The 15,926-nt window shown below is 45.8% G+C and overlaps 1 long non-coding RNA gene across 3 annotated transcripts; it reads right to left on the minus strand.

The window, feature by feature from the left end:
- Positions 1 to 1,642: 1,642 nt before the first annotated feature.
- LOC144940698 (uncharacterized) lies at positions 1,643 to 14,850 on the minus strand. 3 transcript variants are annotated; one of them, XR_013639160.1, is made up of 8 exons: positions 14,752 to 14,850; positions 12,478 to 12,589; positions 11,571 to 11,667; positions 10,800 to 10,885; positions 7,687 to 9,645; positions 6,444 to 6,558; positions 4,981 to 5,029; positions 1,643 to 3,541 (listed from the first exon to the last, which is right to left on the minus strand). It is a non-coding gene; the product is annotated as an uncharacterized LOC144940698 (long non-coding RNA). The 3 variants fall into 3 exon arrangements; XR_013639159.1 differs by having other exon boundaries at positions 10,640 to 10,885; XR_013639161.1 differs by lacking the exon at positions 14,752 to 14,850 and adding an exon at positions 14,442 to 14,737 and having other exon boundaries at positions 10,640 to 10,885.
- Between the last annotated feature and the right edge of the window lie 1,076 nt (positions 14,851 to 15,926).

Raw genomic sequence — 15,926 nt, forward strand, 5'->3', positions numbered from 1 at the left:
CTCACCATGCACGTCCGGGCACTCGCCGAAGAGGCATTGCACAGAATAGGGCGATGGCCACAAATAGACCATTAGGGGCCGTCCATAAATGACGTCACGCGATTTTGGACGATTTTTGACCGCCCCTCCTCCCCTTCGTCACACGGCGTCACGTAAAAAGCAGACACCCCCCCCACCCCTCAAATATGACGTCACAAAGCTCTGCCCCCCCCCCCCCACAAAAAAATAAAAAATGCTTCAAATAGCTTTAAACTATTGTCATTGTAGTGTGTATTTAATCAAGTAGAACGTGTTGTCTATATATATTTAAAATTGCGCATTTTGATGTGACGTCACATTTCTCACCCCCCCCCCTCGTCACACATCGTCACAAATGTCTGACCCTCCCCCCCCCCTAGGTGCGTGACGTCATTTATGGACGGCCCCTTTATTGCACTAAATCTGAAGCATTCAATATAAAAATTGTTCAGCTCATAATTATTAATTAGGGGGGAGGGGTTATTAATTAGGGGGAGGGGTTGCCCCATGTGGAGTGACGTCACCCGCTAATGGTTATTGGGGAGGGGTGCGGCATGTGGAGTTTGTCTGGTGCCAGGATGTAGAGTGGAGTGTGTCTGGTGCCAGGATGTAGAGTGGAGTTTGTCTGGTGCCAGGATGTAGAGTGGAGTTTGTCTGGTACCAGGATGTAGAGTGGAGTTTGTCTGGTGCCAGGATGTTGAGTGGAGTTTGTCTGGTGCCAGGATGTAGAGTGGAGTTTATCTGGTACCAGGATGTTGAGTGGAGTTTGTCTGGTGCCAGGATGTAGAATGGAGTTTGTCTGGTGCCAGGATGTTGAGTGGAGTTGTCTGGTGCCAGAATGTTGAGTGGAGTTTGTCTGGTGCCAGGATGTTGAGTGGAGTTTGTCTGGTGCCAGGATGTAGAGTGGAGTTTGTCTGGTGCCAGGATGTAGAGTGGAGTTTGTCTGGTGCCAGAATGTTGAGTGGAGTTTGTCTGGTGCCAGGATGTAGAGTGGAGTTTGTCTGGTGCCAGAATGTTGAGTGGAGTTTGTCTGGTGCCAGGATGTTGAGTGGAGTTTGTCTGGTGCCAGGATGTAGAGTGGAGTTTGTCTGGTGCCAGGATGTAGAGTGGAGTTTGTCTGGTGCCAGGATGTAGAGTTTGCGTAATTCTCCCCATAGTCGCGTAATTTCTCTCCGGGTCCTCCGGCTTTTCCCTCCATTTAGAATCATGCGTTTAAGAGTATTTGGCTGCTTTAAATTTCCACAAGCCATTTGTAAAAAAAAAGAGCTATATAGGTTAGTGGGCCTTACCTTGTAAAATAGAAACGAGTTAATAGTTAACTCCAGTAGCCAAGTTCAGTGCCCCAATCACCGCACCACTGCTTCATCCCCCCCCCCCCAAGTATATTGATATCAATATTAACGTCTTTTAGGCTTTGGCACAAGTACACAGGGCCCTCGGCAATCGTCTAAGTTTTCTAAATTGCTAATTCGAAAGCTATCAAGTGATAAAAGAATGTAACTCACATGGGAACATTGGCTAAAACAGAAGACATTGAGGTACAGTATTAAAATGAATATGCAAATAGAAGGAAATACGCACATGAAACATTACCAAAGTTATATCAACGACGATTTTTATTGAATTAACAAACAATACAAACATTATTAAGTCTAGGCCAGCATCCCCGTTGCACATTTCGGAATTGAGAGCAAGGATTTGGGCATCGCGGGTGGCCAGTTCGCCGCCTGCAAGGAGAGCTTCGCGGACTCGAATCTATCGGCCGCCCCGATAAATACTGCGGGTGTATAAACCTTAAAAAGTTACGAACGCGCCACCTGCTACGAATGCGGACGCTCAGGAGCCCGTGACGTCGTTCACAAGACCGGGACGTTGTGTGTCGGTGCCTTGGTCAAATTAAGAGAAAATAAAGTACCCGCAAATTCCTTTCAATATGAATACCAATCATCGCTTCCCCCTACTGCAAAGTCGTGAGACTCTGAGGCTTTCCTGGGAAAACAAGCGTACGACGAATACCTCTGCGTCGATTGGTTTTTGCTTCCAGCCGGCGGGCATTTCATTGTTGCGATGGGTTTTCTCATCATTTGGTGTTGGATTCAAATCAATTTTGCACAATGGTAGAAAAGAACACTCGAGATGTGTTGTAAAGGCTTCAGTGATGAAGTTGGATACTTGTTTTTGCAATGTTCACTTAAATTAGCAGCACTGTAACCAACATTTCGCAACAAACAAAAAACCCGCCCCCAAACGTGAAATATCTTCCAAGACAACGTTTATGAACAAATCAAGCTGAAAAAAGAAACTGAGCACAGAGAGATGCAAGCTTGAAACTACACCGACAGAGGCAACACACATGCACGTTAATGACATCAAACTGTGGGCTTGGGCAGGACACGTCGCGAAAAGCGATGACGGATTACGATCAAGAAGAATAACGGAGTGGCAGCCAAGGAATGAAACAAACCCAAGACGATGTCCACCCAGTCGGACGACTAAATCAGTGAATGTGCTGGGGTGGAATGTTAATTAACTATCGCAGGATTGTGAGGTGGCGGCGGCTAGGGAAGGCCTTCATCCAGCAGCGGATTAACCATGGCTGATGACGATTGAACTTGCTAGTTGCCGACAATTATTTTCACGGGGCTAAGTGAAACACATCCTGCTAAGAACCACCACATGCTCCAAGTGCTGCACATTCCGGACTATGACCTGTACAGCGACTCGAGCGCTGTGGAGCGCGACATCGCCCACGGCGTATCCGGCGAGTCACCACTTCTACTGCACCTTCAGAGTTTGTTTAAAAAAACAGCAATTGCATTTAATGGGCACTTCAAAGCAACAGCAACTCAAAGCGCCTTGCATAACATCCCATCTCAAGCACTGGAAGAGAACCCCCAGTGGTAGCGGTCCCTGTGTAGCACGAGGCGATTCAAGTTGGGGGGATTAGTTTGTCAGTGTGTGGCAAGGTCCGCGATGCGTAATCCTTCCCACAGAGGAAGAGCGCTTGAAAGGTCAGAAATCAGTAAGCGAATGTGGATGTTGGGGAATCTCGAAGGGAAAGGAGGAATTAATTTAACTGTATGGAGCGATGAAATAACCTCGTGTGCTGGTGCTCAGTGAATGATTATTACGACGCAGGAGCGTGAGAAATGGCGGCAACCAGGGGGGGGGGGGCTTCATTCAGCATTTGACTGACCATGGCTGACGATTACAATATTTGAACAATTAAAAAAACACATTTGTACACGATTTACGACGCCTTTATCTACTCCTGCGAGTCTTTTGCTTTTTGAATCCTGTTCTCGGTCTACCTGGTTTGTTGAACTGGTTTTTGAAGTCAATGAGACAGTCTGGGGATTGGGAAATAGATCTGAAAGACTTGATGGGCGAGTTGCTGATGACAATGCCTTCCAGAATGTCTTCCGAACCTCCTGCACCCTCCCTCTCACTCAATAAACTTGTGCTGCTGTTGCTATCAGACTCTGGAATTAATGTTTTATGGGAGGCACGAGTGCTCCCTTCCCTGTCAAAAAGAGAAACATCTTAAGACTCAAGCAGATTGCCAACAAATCAACACCGTCGCAGCACTGTAGTCATTTAATGCCGACAATAAAAGCCAATGATTCTCAGTGGCTTGCAGAGGCCAAGAGGGCAGAACCAGGTAAGTGCATCACAGGTGTTGTAAGCCTAATGCTGTGGAGCTACGAGGTGACCAGGGGATGGCAGGACAGCAATGCACTCAGTTCACATGCAGACTGATATGTATGTACGTTGAACTTATTTCGCACCGTCCGTAGCCAACCGTGCTAATCGGAGGTGCAGAGGAAGTACAACAAACGAAACACAAAAAGCAGTTCTAAAGAAATTAAGTTTTCAAACTATGTTTAAAAGTGCATTGCTCAAGTGGCTTCCTAAGCTTGATTTGAAGCTTTCGTGACTGCAGGAATCCATACTCTTTGGTTCTTTCGGTAAAGTCACGTGGGTAGAAAATGAAAAAAATCACGACGTTTTGGGCGCAACACAAGCGTCCATCATCAGGTGGGAAAGCCTGATTTTATACCTACGTGACTTTACCGAAAGAACCAAAGAGTATGGCTTCCTGATATTGGAAGAACGTTCTAGACACGTAGGCTAATCGGACCAATATCCATAACACAGTTTTTTGGGTTAGATCGCGTAAATATAAATGTGCACACAACGATAAGAGGTACAAGAACAATAGGCATGCATAATGTGAATTCATAATGTACATCCCCCCCCCTCACACGTGAAGGGCGCACGAGTGACGTCATTACACCTACCCCTCTATTTAAGGAACGAAACAGGAGGATTTCTCTACAAATCTGGCTGTCCGCCTGATGATGCCGGTTGTAATTACTGGCGAAACGTCGTACTCAGATTGTAAATGTTGTGGATTTGCTCACCAACACACTACCGGTGTGCTGTACTAGTAACGAATTGGCACGTTCTGTTTACGTGACAAACCTTACTAATTGCTTGTGTCGGGTGGTGGCGGGTTTAAAGACACATTTATACTTACGCAATCTAACACACACAAAACGATATTATGAACGTTCTAGACGGCCGCAAAAGCACATCTGAAAGTGCGTGGTGCAGTGACCGTCTTTGTTCGATGGCTAGCCAAAAGTTGCTGCAAGCGTGAAAACCACTGCTATTTATTGGGTCTCTCTGTGGATTGCATCTTTTTACGCGTAGAGCTTTGAGTGTTATATTCTTGTAAGCATGGGTTTCCCCAGGAACCCTAGTTCGCCTACAAAGGTCAAACACTCATTGGTATCAGCCAAACATGCCACCACAGGACCCTCCTGAAAAATAATATAGAGATTCAGCGAGGCTTTCCAGAGTGAACAATCGCAAAATATAATGTAACGTTATCATCTTTCTTCGAGACGGAATGAATTCTGCGCAGCGTGTTACAAGTTCAACTTGTTATTAATTCACCTGGAGCATGAAGGCACCTCCATTTTAGAGTTGCTTGGGACGTAATTTTCTGTAAAAAACACATGTTCATTATACTGTATACTGACTGCAACAATATAAATTGTGAATGTACTCCAATAGCTACTGGAAATGGTGTGTACTATGAGTTACAGCTACAAATTTTATGCTCAATTTCAGGCCCAACTTTTCCGGTTTTATTTATTTTTTTAAGTTAATAAATTATAATACCTCAATGTAATCATTTTAAATATTAATCACCGATTTTTACATTTTAACATCATGTTCCAAAAGTAAAACAATAATTTGTACATGATCATATTTTAGATTAAATTTCAGTAAATGTGACTTTGCGTGACAACACCTTTGGCAGGAAACGTGAGGACAAAGTCACAGGAAGTGATGTCACCCTAACTCTCAAAAAGATGATAAAAATATAAAATAATCTTAGCATAAAGTTGTTTCTCGCAGTTTATTTTATTTAACCAGGTGAGAATTCTAGAGACCAGCTTAGTCTAAGTTGCAAGAGCAACCTCGGTCAATGTAAATAAAACACATTGAAACAAAAAAAAATCTGTACAAAACTGTATCACATGAGAAATGGAAAATAAAAACATGAAACAGATAAGGTGATTATAGCACCTATATATAAACTTGCAGATTAGAGACTTGCCCTAATTGAAAACTGGTCAAATTGACCAAAGTTTTACTAGAAACAGAGCAAAAAATCCCATCTGCATATGAAGTACCGGTGAAGACGATGGACACCCAGGTTGAGGCACACGTATCTTTATTCAAGCTTGTCGGTACAGGACAGCACTAGAGGGGGTAGCGGCCCCCTCACCCGGATAACTGGGGATACCCCCTAGCTAATCCTGACCTATCCCCAAGTCCTCCACTAACGGGCTAGGGGAGGCTGACTGGCCCGACACTGGTGAGTCGGGCTACGGTCTCCGGAGTCCCAGGGTCTAACCCTGGTTCACGGAACCACGCCTCTGGCTCGATCCTCTGCAGCCCTTACAAGGGCGGCGTCGAGGGGAGTCCAGGGCTCTAACTAGAAGATCTTCCTTCTTCCTCCTTCGTTCCCCGACTCAGCCCCGAGCTCTCTCTGTCCTCCCCCTTTATACCCCCCGTCAGGATCACAACCCCCCAGGCTGCCTGATGCGGACGTCGTTGCGGGCACCCCCCCCCGTGTACTCCCGTAACTCCGCCCACTGTGTTTGTTACCCGTTGGATCGTATGCACCCACAGCCCTCCCGTAACAGCCCTACACATATATACAAAATAATTTTACGATGGCAGCTGTCAGCAATATGGAAACATATTTTGCTGTGGCAACTACTATACTGCTAATTAAATACTTCCAAAGGCAAAGCATTGCGCAATCATTGCGTGTGCACAAGTTTTCTGCACTTGTTCATGTGAAAATGGCCAACAACAGCATTCAAATTGAAAACCTCCAATACCTGCATCGTCCACATCTTCAGAGATGCAGCATTCAGATGCGTGCTGCTCAATGTCACAAGCCAAAAACTCCACCAAACACAAGGGGCAGGGCACCGTCCGCTCAAGCCTTTCCTTCTGCGAGGCGGTAAAAAACACACACACACGCAGTTCTTTTCTAACCCTTTCCAAACCATGTTGAAAGCATTCATGCTCCATACATAATGGGGGGGGGGGTTATAACTCTATCACTCTCATAAAGATGATCCATTATGAACCTTGAAAATAAAGTTGTTGCAATGTAGGACTTGCCCGATTGAAATACCGTAGACTCGATTATCCGCGCTGACGGGGAGGACGGCCACGGATAATTCAAAATCTCGGACAATCCAAAAATACCCATTTTCTGCAGATGTCTATGCTAAAAAACCACTCATATTAGGTATAAATTATGTGAAAATTAAGACAATTTAGTTTGTTAATGAACAAAAGAACATTTCTCGTAAAGAATGTATTGATCAATGCGCGTGCTCAGTGATAACACTTTCCTGCTCCCGCGCAGAAGACTCCAGCCACAAAGTGGATAACAAAGCCATGCCAATCAAAATCAATCACTCCGCCCACTCTTGTAAAGATATGCAACTACTGTACTGTAGAGGCGATCATGTGGATTTCAGATTAACCGGAGCACAAATTTGTTCAGTTTAAGTACGTGACTTGTAATAAACATTTCCAAGAATAACAATGGATAACTGTTTTTAGATTATTAATTTGGGCTTCAGGGAAAATCCATGAGTAATTAATTTATGTCACAATCTTTGGTGCGCGAGTAATCCCCAAATCTGATAAACCGCGCGCGATCAGCCGAATTGATCAAAGAGCTGCCGAAAACTAGCATATACAAAACCCGAGCTAAAAGCATGACTGTATTTGTAAATATGCAAATGTGTTTGGCCACAGCGACAGGTCGGCTTTTTCTTTTTCACTTGGAATGTTGCTGCATGTACAGTATTCGCTCACTCTCCAAGAGGCGGGAAACAACTCAAAGAGGCGTGAGGAACCAGACAAGTGGGAAAAAGCCCCCCACCCCTAAGCTCTGCGGTCCTCGATATATTAAGGTGTTTTTCCTAACTTGCTTTTATCTCATACTGCCTTAGTCGACACTCATGTGATGCGAATTAGAAATGTCCAAAATATGCGGCGCACGTGGTCGTTGTTTGAAAAGCAACAAAACGGTGATGGTGGTGCAAACAAAAATGGGAGTACCTTTTCGTTTTTTCTCTTTAGCTTGTGCTTCTGTAGAGACAAAACTTGTTTTCTCTCTCTCTCATCAGACGACTGCAGAGACAACTCAGATATTTCTTCATATCTCTCCATTACCTCTTCCTCTTCACATTCCGTGACTTTCAATTTCGCTTTGTTTGTGACGATTGTTCCATCGTTTGCCAACGGAGACGTGGTCAGTTTTCTTTCAATATCACGAACCTTTACAACGTTCTTCGAGTCTCCCGATTGATTTTTGTACTCTTTGCACTCACTAATTGCCATTTTTCTTGTGCAATAATATTTATTTGTCTGCTTATCATCATCATCATCATCATTATTATCATCATCAAGAATCAAATCAAATTCATACTGATTAAATTTAGAGCTCATGACCTTAGAATTCTTAGTTCTGTGTGTTACATTGACTTTTTCACCAATTTGTTCCATTATTTTTCCATCGCTTTCTTTCCTGACACGTGTTGGAGTTGGTATTTTTCCATCCATGGCGCTAAAGCTGGCCAAGGTTAGATTACGGGGATGTACACTTCCCCTTGACAGCATCATTTCATTCTTGCTACAGTTATCGCTTCGGGTGTTTCTTGATAGATATGGACTGCCTGTAGAAAAAGCACTGCTGTCCCTGCGTGGTGTCCGTCTTCTCTCACTTGCTGTACAATTGTCTTCAAAAAATACAACCTCGTCGGCTCTTTGTTGAGGGGTGCCAGATACACGTTTAAGCGTTGGTAATGATATAAAATCATCATCATCATCGCATATTTTACCATACTCCATTTCCCCAAGCTTAGGAGTGTCTGAATATGTAACATCCTTATGCAAGTGCAATCCCTTACGTCTTTGCAATTTACATTTCGGTAGGGGGTTCTCCTTTTCATCAGGGGGCGACATCGTTGAGGCACGTAAATAATTCGTATTTTTTTCACACACTTTCTCAACAGACGATTCAGAATCTTCATTTTCCTCCTCATCCTCGCTCAAGCCCTCATCCTCATTTACGTTGTTGCTTTCCTCTTTTTCTTCCCACCTCTCACGAGATGTGCTCTGCCCTCCCTGCACGCCAACACCCTGCTTCTCCTCACCCGCCACTCCGCTCTCTTCGCCCGTGGCAAATGGCTGGCCCTTCGCGTCGTCCGCTCGCGCTTCGGATCGTCCACGCCACCGCCGGTCCTTCGCGGGCTCTGGCAACACCTCACACATGTTCGCTTTCCGCAGCAGCCGCCGCTGCTGTTGCTTCACCACGGCCGCGTAGGTCTGCAGCTGACAGAGGATGACGCTCGTGTATTCGTCCGGGTTTAAACCGGCGGGGCAAAATGGCACCCCCCAGTAGTAGTTTACCACGTCGTCCCGACTCAGTGTCTTCCCGATGGAGCTACAGGGGAGTACACCCTCGGTCGTTTTTGCACCGCCTGAAATCAGGGGATTGTTGTACTCCATCTGGCTTGGACCGTTTTCCTCAGTGCCGATGTCGTGTTGCAAGTCATTCGCGTTTAAAACGATGGGACAATTATTGATGCTTCTTTTGCAGGGTTCCGCGTCGAAATCAACGTCGTCATCCCCGTCTTTGTTTTGCGTTGTAAATTCAATGGGGTGCTCTTCTCCCAATGTAGATAACACCTTGGCCTTCTTATTAATTACCGATGAGGACTGTGTATGTTTTCGCTTCAGTGAAATATGCGTATGTGGTTTACGCACACAATCACTTTTAATGGAATCTTCATCATCAGCCCCGTGTAAATCGGAGGATGGCTGAGACGCATCTGTGTTTAGTTTTGAATCATACGATCCTCCGATGTCAGTTGCCGTGACAGTGTCAGAAGTAGGTGACTTGTGCTGCCTGGTTGTATACATCTGGGCTCTGCCTATGGTGGACCGAGGCGAAACAGATCCAAGAATACACGGAGGCGACCCATCGATCGAAGACACCTCAGGCGTCTCCAAATCCTGCAACCGTTCACAAGCGCACAATCAGCAATCGTCGCAGACCACATCACGGTGTCTGTAGGGAAGTAGCAATGGTAGTTTCTTGCTGACAAGTCTGTGTTGCGTTTGAGGGACTTCTCTTTATACAAGTGAGTTATCCGAAGGTATTCATGCTACCACCCATTTAAAATATTCTCCCAAAGGATATAAGAAGACCCGCCTGAAAATGTCTTCAGACTCATTAACTAATGACTATTAATCCAAGTGCCCTCTTCCGGCTTCGGCCGCGAATTGGGCATTAGTTCTCTCAAGCTTTGACGACTGTGGACATATTTAGGAGTTGAAGTGAGGAATCCCCACATGGTGTCCTCCACCCTTATGTGTTCACTGACCCGGGTGAGATTTTTCATCTCATTTCCTGAAGATACCACAGCAGTGCTTGGCAAAAGAGTAATAATGTTCAACACACAGCCCAACCCAGAATATGACACTTGGGATTATAAAACTGCAAAAACCTATCTGCTAAAATAACAGCCATATTCTCTGGATATGAAATTTTTTCCCTCTATATTAAAGCAAAATTTGGAGGGGTAGGGGTGTCTTATAATCCAATAAAGGTGTGTGTGAAGAGATTTGTATCCGTTTAATGAAAACAGGCACAAGTTTTGGATGCGTTTGCATCTTATAATCCAGAGAATACGGTACGAAGTTGGCCTACATTTACCAGTGAGGATGGCAATGGACGATGATTACTTGCTCTGGTTTTCATTCACTGGCACGCAAACATTATTGGGCTATTACAATAAGTGAAACAACTGGCCTAGCGGTAGCATATTTTCCGTTTCTCGGAGAAGTTCACGGTTCAAATCCCACAGCCGCTCTGATTAATTCTGCAGGTGTATTAACTGTAAATTATACGTGCCGTTTGCTTCACAGTGAGTGGATGTTACAGACCTGTAATGCCATGTACAAGCAGAGGTCATTGTGTGTCCTGATCCAAATGTGAAAAACTTACCGGAAATTAATTAATTTAAATATAAGAAGCAATAATCGCTCCCGACTGCGAACATTTGGTGGGACCCTCCTGGAAGAGATTCTGGAGGTTTTCTTGGTTAAATAAGTACTATAATAATGCGTAACTTGAGTAAGCAATCCTTGGGAATCCTTTGCAATACCCTGGATATCTCTTGAGTCTGCGGTTTCTCCTTCTCCTCACAACTCATCTTCATTGCAAGCACCACTTGCTCATCTTCACTCATGTCTGAAACAATCGCATCACAAAAATGAGATGCATAAAAACACATAAAGTCGGCACGTGGGTAATGTTAGAGGTGGGGAGTGGGCATGCGTGCAGTGCACCCTGCGCTCTGAATCCGGCAACCTGAATTTGATTTGGAGCATTTGGCTGCTATACATTTCCACGTGATAAGCAACTTCGTTGAGCTATTATTTGTGATAGCCAGGTCGCTTCTGAAAAAGAGCTACATAGCTCAGTGGGCCTTACCTGGTAAAATAGAAAATAGTTTAGCTTTATTTGCATGCCACAGCTAACATCAGTGAGTGACGAGTGATATCTTAAGTGGTGCTGATAATGCCCCCCTCACCCACCCACAGCTGTGCCGCCCCAGTCACTACCAAAATGTACTGACCAGCGTGAAGTATGGACTAACAAACCCCCCTGACAAATTATATGGCGTGGGGGAGGCCTTCATCCAGCGTGGATTGACAAAAGGCTGTACAACATTAATGTGGTACATCTACAGTTAAGTTTACTTTATTTAGTTTAAGCAGGCGAGAATTCATGAGACCGAAAACGTCTCATTTGCAAGGGGGACCAAATTATCCGTGAGACTGAAATGAGGACAAAAGAATAAAATAAAATGTCCTGTCACCCAAGTTGGCTTGGCCAAATTACTTTAGTGTTTAACACGTGTTTTTTGGCATACCAGTCACACATTTAAAGAAGTCTCTCTGCTGGGCTCTTTCTTCACGTGTGCCCCTCGTTTGTGCAGTGCGAGCGCCGGGACGATTCACCGCCTCTCGCTTCATTGGGGTGGGAGGAAACAAAAAAAACCCAACACAACCGTCAATCAAGTGTCACGTGCTCTTAATAATATATTTTTAACATGGTATTTATCATTTATGCAGATGAATAAATTGCCTAGAATGTTTCTGATCGCAACGGACCCGGGAAGATGAAAAGGGTTGAGCCTGGGTAGTGCTTGGATGAGTGACCGCCATGCATAAAAAGGTGATAGCGTCTTGCAGCGCTACGTTCTGGGTAGCAGAGGGCTGTGTACCAAAATACATTTCTAATCTTGAAAGCAAAGGGATCTAAAAGAAGAACGTTTTTAATCAGCGCATAATTACTATGACATCTCTCATAGATGTATCCTCGCTCAAGACTCTCTCCACTGAATCCTGTGTATCATCCATAAACGGGACATTATGGAATTGGAGTGAGGAATGATAATTCTGTGTACAAATGGTAAAATTTGAAATGTGCAACTGTGAAATGTCTTGCTCACTCCACTGGAGGGAGCTCCTGAGCCCCATAAGAGGATGTTTAGCCTACTCTTCCATGCTAATCACGTGTCTTGGGAAATGTGGGAGTACCCACACTTTACCCCACCACATACGACTTACCAATCGACTGTGGTGTGTTCAGTTAAAACGGTGCGAGGACAGAGGTGAGGTTAAAGGAACTTGCTCTTTGTTTCAACTGCCGCATCCGGAGATTGAATTGAACCACGACCCTCTGGATATCCAGTCCAGTGTGCTGACCATTATACCACAGCAGCATCCCAGTAGATATCTGCTCCAGAACGTTGAACGCCGCAGTTTGCAACGCACCTGTTTTCCATCGAGTCTTTCACTGGGTCCGCTATCTTTATCATCCACAGAGCTTTGACTCGAATCGATGATCTCCACGGTTGTTATCTTTGACATGGTGAGATTCACACCCCTGCACACGTACAAAACGTAATTTTATCCACGCGTGTGAATGACAGGAATGTGCTGTCACAAGAGAAAATAATTAAACAATATATTTGGTGATGCTGCTGCGTTGGTAGTGGTGCACAAGCACAAATAACAATATAACTCAAAACTAAGATTTTTTTTTTATTTTACCAGGTAAGGCCCAATTAGCTATATAGCTCTTTTCAAAAGTGACCTGGCCAGAAATTATAGTTCAAAAAAGCGGCTCATCATTTGGAAATGTATAGCACGGGGAAAGAGAACATGCAAACTCCAAATAAACAGCAGGCGTCAGGGTCGGGATCGAACCCAATATGCTATATACCAGGCGAGGTAGTTAACGTTTTGCCATTTGTCATAACACTGCCGAAAAAAGAAAAATAATACAATCGGCTAACTTTTAAGGAATTATTTATTTAATGTTTTCCTTGAAAGGCTCCTGTTGTTATTCACACGTGTTGAGTTTGTACGTGTTCTTGTGCCCAACGCAGCTGTAGTATCACCCGAGAATGTTGAACTTGAATGAGCTCTCTCCACTCGTGTTTACCAAACATCAGACGCGCGTGGTGCAGAAATGGCTATTTATTTCGCACAGTATTTGAACGGAGCCGGCGTGGTTTGGCCCTTAACAGACTGTTGGGGCAAACGTTGTTAGCGAGCACCTATAAAAGGCCGGCACGGCACACGTATGGGTGGGTGGTCAACGCCACACCCGGCCGCCTTTGTCTCCCTAAGTGGTCAAGCTTACCACACACCGCACTAGGAACTCATTTGTGGCCCAGAGCCTGGTACCACTGGAATCGGCCGCGAGTGGGAATCGAACTCAGGGTGGCCACAGCAGCACTAACCGCGACACCACCGCTCCCCGCAAACAACATTCAACGTCAGTTTAACACGTAGACTTTCGCGACGAATATTATCCATAAGAGGTTTTTTTTTGCGTTAGATCACGTAAACATAAATGTATCGTGAAACCCGCCACAGCCAATTATTAAGGTTTGTCACGTAAACAGAACATGCCAATTCGTTACCGTGCTGTACCAGTAATTGGCTTACTAATTGGCTGCGTCGGGTGGTGGTGGTCTTAACGACACATTCATATTTACGTGATGGTCTAACACATTATGGATAACCTTCAACGTCACGCCCGACACACGGTTGTAGCGCCGCTGTCGTCCAGCAGTGGATCGACAACAGAGCCGCACAATTTACGACATTTACCCAAGAATGTCAGTGTGTAACGTGCGTGGCGTCACTCAGCGTCGACCAGCCCCCCTCATTAATAATCATGAGCAAGTGACGTCACTCCACATCGAAAAGCCCCGCTCATTAATAATCATGAGCAAGTGACGTCCTCCACAAATGGACACCCCTCCATTCTTATTACCTACTATGAGCCAAGAATGTCTGTGTGCCACGCGCGTGACGTTACTCCACGTCAAGCCCCCCTCATTAATAATCATGAACAGGTGACGTCCCCCAAATGAACACCCCCCAGTGATTAATATTATTTAGCGGGTGACGTCTTCCACATGGGGGCTCCCTCTCCTCGGCGTCAACTCACAAACATCACTACACAGTACACAGGCAGAACCCTCACGTCACGTGGTCTACGTAACACTGTTGAGACATCGAAGTAAAAAGGACGTCATGATGAACAAGGAGAGATTATAACCTTTAAATTAAATAAGTCTGTTGTCACCGCGCCCTTACAAACTGCACACGCATTGATGCAATTAATATATCACGTCGCGTTCTGCTTTCCGCTTGCAAGTTTCACATTTGCTGCAATACACCCGTCCTTGAAAGGGCAAAAGGCGAGTTATTGTATAACCTACGTTGTGATACAGCGGACAAGTTGAACGCTTGTATATAAAGTGTATAGTGACGCAAACAGTCACACGTTCGGTTCAATGATGTTGCAAGGCAAGGTGGGACGCTGGTAACTAGTCGCGAAAAAACGTTACAAGCCGCGTTAGATGTCGAAACAGTCGCGTTAGACGTTGTAAATAGTCACATTAGACGATGTTAATAGCCACGTTAGACGTTGTAAGTCACATTAGATGTAACAGTGACATTAGCCGATGTAAATCGCCACATTATAGGATGTTAATGCATTTTTTTTTTCTGAAACGCGCCGGGACTTACGCCGCACTGTACGCACTTCCCGCCACTTGCTGCGTGACGTCACGTCCGGCTCGGGCCCCCCGCCCTTTCCGGCTCGTGCTCCCCGCCACTTGCTGCGTGACGTCACGTCCGGCTCGGGCCCCCCGCCCTTTCCGGCTCGTGCTCCCCGCCACTTGCTGCGTGACGTCACGTCCGGCTCGGGCTCCCCGCCCCTTCCGGCGAGGCCTCGTCACGCCGTGACGGTTCCCCACGGGAGTCACTTGGCCAGAATCAACCTCAACCACAGTGGTGTCGGTGTAACCACAGCGGTGTTAGTGTAGCCACAGTGATCTCGGTGTAGCCACAGTGATCTCAGTGTAACCACAGTGGTGCCGGTGTAACTACACCGCTCTCGGTGTAACCGCAGTATTTTATTGCCAGGAAGGGTAACACATTATTATAAAATGTTTCTATTCGGTGTTTCAACATCTTAACACATGTTTTATTACCAGAAAATGTGGTAAAACCTATTCTTGTTTTCGTGAACCGTGCTTATGAGTTCGAAGAAAGACGCACGAAACCGGTTCGCATCTCAATTGTATTGTCGGTGCCTTCATGAACACCTGAACCAGGCCACATGTTCACAAAAACCTCTGACATGGCAACCACCACCACCACTCCCATACAAACCTTGCACGGACATGGTCACAACAAACGATACAAAGATCTCTTAACAGAAAGAGGGGGGTTGGCTGGCGGCCAACAACCACGCACGGCCGTCTTTGTATCCCCCCCTTCTCGGTGCTTGTGAGCGCCAGCACAACCGCTGCACCACCGCTCTCTCTGCCCCCCCCCCCCGTGCCACACAACAACGACGACGGCGGCGTTGTTGTGTGGCACGGACACAAACAAAGAATTCGCCCTTCCACAACGGGCGACTTTCACCACCGCGGTCACTTGGCTGAGGTAAAAGTGCCCCCCCCCCGCCCGCAGGCATCGAGTGAGAGACGACCTCGTGGCAGCCGATTGTCCGCGTCGTCTTTAAAACATGTTTTAATCGAGATCCGCCCGGCAGGGACCACACTACTCGTGTGCCATCACCACCACAACCACAACAACCACCCTCAGTCACCACAACCACCACCCCTCTCAGTCGCCACCACCCCCCTCCGACACCACAACCACCACCTCCCGCCGCCACCACCACCCACCCCCCT

Source organism: Lampetra fluviatilis, chromosome 23 (genome assembly GCF_964198595.1).
Source record: "Lampetra fluviatilis chromosome 23, kcLamFluv1.1, whole genome shotgun sequence".
Lineage (NCBI taxonomy): Eukaryota > Metazoa > Chordata > Hyperoartia > Petromyzontiformes > Petromyzontidae > Lampetra > Lampetra fluviatilis.